The sequence below is a fragment of the Nanorana parkeri genome, unplaced genomic scaffold (assembly GCF_000935625.1).
Source record: "Nanorana parkeri isolate BGI_ZX_2015 unplaced genomic scaffold, ASM93562v1 scaffold2708, whole genome shotgun sequence".
In the NCBI taxonomy this organism is placed as follows: Eukaryota; Metazoa; Chordata; class Amphibia; order Anura; family Dicroglossidae; genus Nanorana; species Nanorana parkeri.
In genome coordinates, this window is record NW_017308976.1 from 3,712 (window position 1) to 11,003 (window position 7,292).

Sequence of the window (7,292 nt, forward strand, 5' to 3'; positions counted from 1 at the left end):
TGAAGGACAAGTGGGGCACCCATCCGATGGACTTCTGGAGAAACAGACAACTACATCATTTTGTTATGTCTCTCCCGAAGCCACTACGAGTGAGAGGTAATTTTTTGCCCTTCGAATCATTATTGGGGTCACCGACTTTTTTTTAATTTTATTAGTAACTCTGTAAAACTGGCGATTGTCTTTTACCCTAACACACTACGCTTCCGGTAAAATGATTGCCAAGTTCCATTGAGGGGCCCCATCACTGTATTGTTATGCACTGTTTTGCCACATGCCTGAATGCGCATATCGCGCCACGCTTACTCCAAAAGCGCCCCGACCAGGGGACCAACCCCCCCCCTGTATCCCTGCGTCTCTTGTCCCCCCTTTTACCTTAGATATCGTATGTAATGTGATTGTCTTAATGTATGCTTAATGTATTGTATGTGTGTTTTTTGTTATATTTTGAAAATCTTTAATAAACATTTAATATGTTAAAATACAACAAAAAAAGGTTTAAATAAATAAAATAAAAAATGCAAAGAAACTTTTTTTACTGTGTCCTCAAATAATTAAAAAAAAAAAAAATCTCAGGGGGACGGCACAGGACACCCCTAAGAAAATTGCATATAAACATATTCACATACTTCACAGGTTAAGGACCTTTGAGCTGCAAGTTCCCTGTAAGGTCCAAGCCCATGAGTTTCCTTTCTGAAAGGAATATGTTAATTGTATTGGTTTTACTGTATTTGACAATAAATTATATATGTATTTCTTTTACACATGAAGGTCAGCAAACAGGTTGGCTCCTGTTCCCCAGGTATATATGCTGCAAAATAGTGGGTCAGAGTTTAACCTGAGATCTTGCTAGTTCTGGACTGCTTGTTCTGAGGAGCTGGAGGATGAGAACAGTGATGAGGGGAGTACGGTGACAGTGCTGTAATCATCAGACAAAACACTTGACAGTACCACCAGCTCCAGTGGTGTACCCCATCCTGCATCTTTCCCAGCCACCAGAAGATTGACCCAGTATCTTGCCTCCCTACCCATGCTTACTGGACCTTGTGTCTGTGGTCATGTGTAATCAGCCAGGACAGTGCAGACAGGGTTAACACAAACCCCTCAAAGCCCCTCCTAACAATACAAAAAAGGAGAAGTCAAATAGAAATGTTCACAAGTAAAAAGCAATTTAGAATGCAAGAAGCATTTTTTAATTTATTTTTTTAGTTTATGTGATGTAAATGGGAACATGTAACAAACAAAAAAAAAAAGGTGTTATCCCAATTTGGCGGCAAAAGTGGAAATACACTTTAAGTCTTCACTTGAGAATGGTCCCATGACCCTCTACCCCTCTTGATATTGCATATCCAAAGACTCTGAAACCCCTTGCTTACCCCACTTTGACCAGAGACTGCAGATATTGTGGATGCCTAAGGAGAATGTTGTGCAAATGATAGGGAGATCCAGAATGTGAGTAACATCTGGTACTTTTACCACAGCTGTTGTTAAAAAAAACCTTTTTACCACAGCATATGTTAAAAAATGCTCATGCTGCAGAGCTCTGTGGACTGGCCCTATGAATAGCAGTGACCTGTACTGTGGGGCAGTGCTGCCAGGTGGGTTAGTATGGCTGCTCCAACCAGTTAACTACAATCTGCCCCTGAACAAAATCCTTCTTTGCTGCAGTTCTTCCTCTGCTTTAGAGCTTTTCCCCTCTCCTATTGGTGGCACTCAAAGATGGTCTGCTACTTCATCACCCACCCCTTCATCTATCTTCCACCAGAGTTTTGCTGTCACGCTGCTCTCACTTAGCGCCTTAATGTCACCCTCATTTTTCATTATCAGCATTGTTTGTCACAGTCAGCAATAGTAAATCTGCCATGTGCCAGTACTTAGTGTTTACAACTAGCTGTCATTAACTTTTACAACTTCTCACATTTGTTTTCATGGTTGTTGGCATTGATTAAGTCTTGCTCTGGTGTGGCTGTGGTGATCATGGTGACTTCCAGTGGTGCTGGAGGTTTTCTTTGTGACAGTTGTGTGGCACTGGGCACAGTCAAACAGCGAACATTGCTAGATTGGGGATGAAGATAAGTACAGTATGTTACAGGGTGAACTGTACTCAGGGGGTGGGGGAATTAATTAAAGGACTTGAAACACATTGTAAATCACTTGCGGCTGATGCAAAAAACACACACAAAAAAAGGAGTGTCTTTAATTTAATGTGCAATTTGCATTTTATATTAATTGAGCATTATTTAATAAGTTAAAAGAGCTTGCTCTTTAAACTTTCATGAAAATATCAACATGCTGTATTTCTTCAAATTAATCCAACCAAATACATTTAATTTTTTGCATTTATGTCTTAATTAGTGAGTACTGTACAGCTAGCAGACACATATAGATCATTTAAATATTAAACATTAGTTATTCATCTTAGAAATATAAAACTAGCAACCATACAGATAATGCTAATGCAGAATTTGCAGACAGGTGAATAGTACATTTGAAAACTTAGAAACTCATTACCTATGGCCACTTACTTTCCAGATACTCTGGGTACAATATATTGCAGGCAGTTCCCTTGAGAAACCACTAACTTGGGCTTCAGAATACCTAAGCATTTGGTAATTTAGAGTTTCAGTCCTTTGGGTATCATCTCATTACAATACTATCCCATTTAAGATAGAAATGCACTTTCACTATACATTTTAAAATTGTACTTGTCCCCACAGACTATGAAAAATATGCCCTTATAATGAGTTTCCTTTATTGCAGGTAAGTCCGATTTCCATCAGCGTTACCTGCAACCTCTTTGCGTTATAGTGAGAACAAGTTGTGTCCAGGAGATGGTTGGCTTATTCATTCCAATGCAGAGCAGATCTTCTGGTCCCAAACAGTGCCCTTTAGTGGTAAATGGCAGCAGCTCATTTACGGCAAACAAGTGTGTAAGCATAGAGCCAGGCCATGCAGCTGAAAACAGGTTTTATCTTGAGTAAGCATAATCCATCAAATTAACCTTTTTTCATAAACTGCAGGGACAGGCACAAATGTATAATTCATAGTGAAAATGCAGTTGTACTTTAAGCCCCAGGACACTTCTGCAACAGCTTTTTTTTCTGTGTCACTTTATTTGGCACTAGATGCTTTGGACTCAATTTACTGTAATAGTAATGGTAATGGTATGTTTTTTTATGTGGTATATTCCTAACAGATCTCCTGAGATCATGTGTGTAACTATATCTCATAATTTGAGGATTTTTGGGGTGTTTCTTTGTTTAACCACTTGAAGTCCGGGGTGTTAAACCCCCTTCCCATCCAGGCCATTTTTCAGTATTCAGCACTGTGGTACTTTGACTGACGTTTATTCCGTCATACAACGCTGTACTGAAATGAATTTTATACAATTTTTTTGGGACAGATAGAGCTTTCTATTGGTGGTATTTAATCGCCACTTGGGGTTTTATTTTTTAATATAGTAAGGAAAAATTACAGAAATGTAAAAAACAAAACATAAAACATTTATTATTACCCAATTTTTTGGTACAATATAAGACACGAGGGTCACGTCGGGTAAATAGACACCAAACATGTCAAGCCTTAAAATTGCGCGCGAAACCTCAAAAAACGACAATACCCAAAATTGGCCATTGGCGACGCTTTAAAAGCTTTTACTGCTCATCAGTTTAGTGTTATCAGTGATTGATGGCCCTAAAATTCTTGCTCTTCCTCCGACGTTCGCGACGACATGTAACATGTGTAGCGAAATTTTCGATTTTGTGAGCAGCTGCTACCCATATATACAGGAGTTGTTTCTCAGATTTCCTCAGATCCATACCCAATTTTCAGCAGTTCCTTCTACACTTAGAAACAACCAATGATAAAGGATATTTCATGAGATATATACACCTGTGTTGGGGACTATTGTTCCAAAAAGCAGGAAAAAGGCTAGTGCCAGACTGGAATTACATGGTCAGCCAAAACCATTCTATACATGTTAATAATGTGAGGATACCGCCCACACCTGCTCTGGAGATCATGGTTTAGGTGTTTTTTAGGCAAGTTGGTTCCTCCCCGCTAAAGTTCCATCACTACTGTTTCCAGTTTGGAAATTTTAATATGTTTTACAGTCACAAAAAAAATTTGCATAAGGGTACCAGGTTTCATAAGACTTTGGTGAATGTGTGTTTGAATCAAATGCAAAGTTACAATTTCCATTGTATAAATGCCAATGGCACGGTTTGCTGGTTAGACGAATGTAACAATCAACATTGTGTCTTGTGAAACTTTGGGTTTCTTAGTCTTCCTTGTCCAGTTGCTTGCAGCATGGCTTGTTTAGTGTTTCTGACACCTTTATTCCTCTTTGACACCCTCTTTTGATTAAACCAGTTAACATCATCATTCTGTAACTACTGACAAAACTCTGCAAATTCCTGTCTCAGAGTGATACAAACACCATCTCACTATTAAACCATCAGCCTGTCCATTCAGTCTCCACCCTTTCATTTATTCTGATCAACCAAGTGCGCTGATGTTGTTCCTGTTATTTGTGTATTGACCTTGGCTCTGGCTGACTGATCATCTGGTTCCTGACTCTGGCTTTGCTTCCGTTCATCCTGTTCTCAGTGTCCCCTGACCTGGTTCATCTGACTACCTGCTTTGGCTTCTGACCTCTGGCTTTGCACTGACGATTGTTGTTTTCAATAAACTCCTTTTATTTTTTTAAACCTGCACTTTAAGTTTCTGCCTGGTTTCTTGGTTCCCTAACACCTTGAGCCTTTACCACCTGCTGGGCAGTACTGCAAATTAGATCACAGAGGAACTTAAAACTGACAATAACAGGAGTGCTTACGAAGACTGCTGGATATTCAGTCTTTGCCTTATTAAACTGTCATGGAGTTTAGTGTACCGGCTGTGTAACAAGGGTTGACAGCTAAAAGATACAGTAGGTAGCAGGAGGATCCACAAACAAGATGTTTGATTAAAGTGACATTAAAGTCAAAAAATGTTTTCCCTCCCCCCAATGTTAAGTAAAACACTTACCTTAAATGATGTCTCTTAATCCGATCTTCCTCTTCTTTCCTCTCCTTTTCAGCCTTCTCTCCAGCGCTGCGGCAAAGTCTCCAAACCAGCGCTGACTCCTCTGTCCTTGCTGGCACTTCCTGTCCCACAGTGTCTTCATGCGGGTGCACGCGTCCAGAGACTTACCTTGCATCTCTCCTCGTCTCCCGGCCGAAAATCCAAACTGCGCCCGCCCCAATATGCTTTGCGGCCGCCCGAGAGTTTCAGGTTTTCGGTTGGAAGCACGCGGCAAAGACAGGAGGTAAGTTTAAACCGCTTTTAAAGCGGTTTATTTTAAAAAAACCCAGAGGGTTTAGAAACCCTTTAACAGGTTCTGTTTGATTGCACTACTCAGGATCGTATTGGAACTCTGTTTTGTATTTATTCTAAATATTTGTCTTGACTTCCCTGTTGTCTGTTTAGACTTCCTGTCTGTAAACTTCACTCCTGTTCATTTCAGTGGTTTTAGCGACAGTTAGTCGGCTGTCACCTTTGATGATACAGTGTAAGTTTTGTTGTGTTAAAAAAAATGTCAATAAACAAGTCTAATCATTATTTTATTTAATGACAAGCTGTTCCCCTAATACGGTATATTCTATCCGCAGATAGGTAATAACACTATTCCTTCAGTGTCATTTTAAGCAGAGAATTATAATTTTCCCATCCACAAGATGAGAATGTTCCAATTATTTGTCGAAAACAAACAACCTCTGAACTTCTGTATAAAATGTCACAAGCTGCTTCAATATCTTCAACTATTTTTGACAGCTGCTCTAAGCGTAGTCAGCAGCTGTGGGACATGTTGCCTGGTCCTGTGGATCTCCATAACTGTTTTCTTAGCACTTACACATTTTTATGACAAGGCTTTAAATATGTTGCGTTTACAATGAAACTATGCAGCACATATCCTGTTACTATTAATGGCAGATAGAAAGAAAAAAAGCCTTTTCTTTGTATAATCAAACCTAGCAATCTCTGTCTGCTGGCTTTAAATCACTGTCATTAATCATCTGAAATGAGATGTTTAAGCTGGATTAGAATGAGATAAATTACAAGAAAAACATGCAGAAAGGAGATGCACATGGTATTGGCACTGTGTTTTGCTTTTATTATTATACTGGTGTTATTTGGTAAATGTTATACTATTGCTTTTTTTCACTGTTGACTAGTATTTTGTACATGTAAAAAACTGTACATATCCCTCAAATTGTACAGTATAAATGTATGTGCATTCCTTGAGGTGAATTTACAAAGACTGGAGGAGACAAAATCTGCAGCAACTGTGCATGGAAACCAATCAGTTTCCAGCTTTCATTTTTAAGGAGATTATTCACAAAGCTGCTGAGTGAATAACCCAGCCGAAGTGAAGTGAGCCGAATGATGTTCGGTATTCACTCCGGCTCAGTACAGCAGATTTCAGTTGTACATCGGATGAAATCAGCTGTACATCGGCTGCCTTCGGTCAGCCGAACATGTTCTGCAGAGGGACTTTGACTTAGCCGATCCAACAAGTTGGACCCTTGAAAAAAATAATATTTTAGTTATTCTTTAAATGCTTTTAATGAGTGACCTACCAATCCATGGCCACCCACCATCTAGCAAATACCAATTTGATGTTTTATGATTATCGTAGTATTATCCTATATCACCAGCATGTTGTGCATTAATGCGCAAAGTGAGCAAATGCAAGGGCTATAATAACAACAGGAAAACACTCACTTAGCCCCACAAACCTTACATTCAAAGACGAGAGGTGGTCAGTAGGCAGGCCTAACCTGCCTTAACCTTCTTTAAAACTTGCTTCCTAATGTCCTCCCTTTATTGTTGCTAGACATTAGAATTGCTTAAATGCTTACCTAAAAGCAGGATCTACTTTGTCCAGCTTTGACTGTCCCACTTCTTTTCAACTGCTTCTTGGTTTCAACCACACCACGCAGAGGGATCTAAGTGAGACAGAGGCACTGAGTTCCACAAAAGAGAAGCAAATTAAGTCCTAGAAATATGAGAACCAATGACTAAGGAGTAAATCAGACAACAGGCATGTGGTGATCTGATCTGGCTGGTTTGGGCTGAATGGGAGATAACATTAGGGAGAAAATTCCAGCTATATAGGTTTGTCTAAAACAGCCTACAAGTAAAACTATCTGCCCTTTGCTCCGCCCATTCCTCCTGCCTCAGATTACTGTGAATGCTTAGACAAGTTAAATGTGTTGGGGACCACTAGGAAATAGATGGGAAAGAAAGAAAATAGC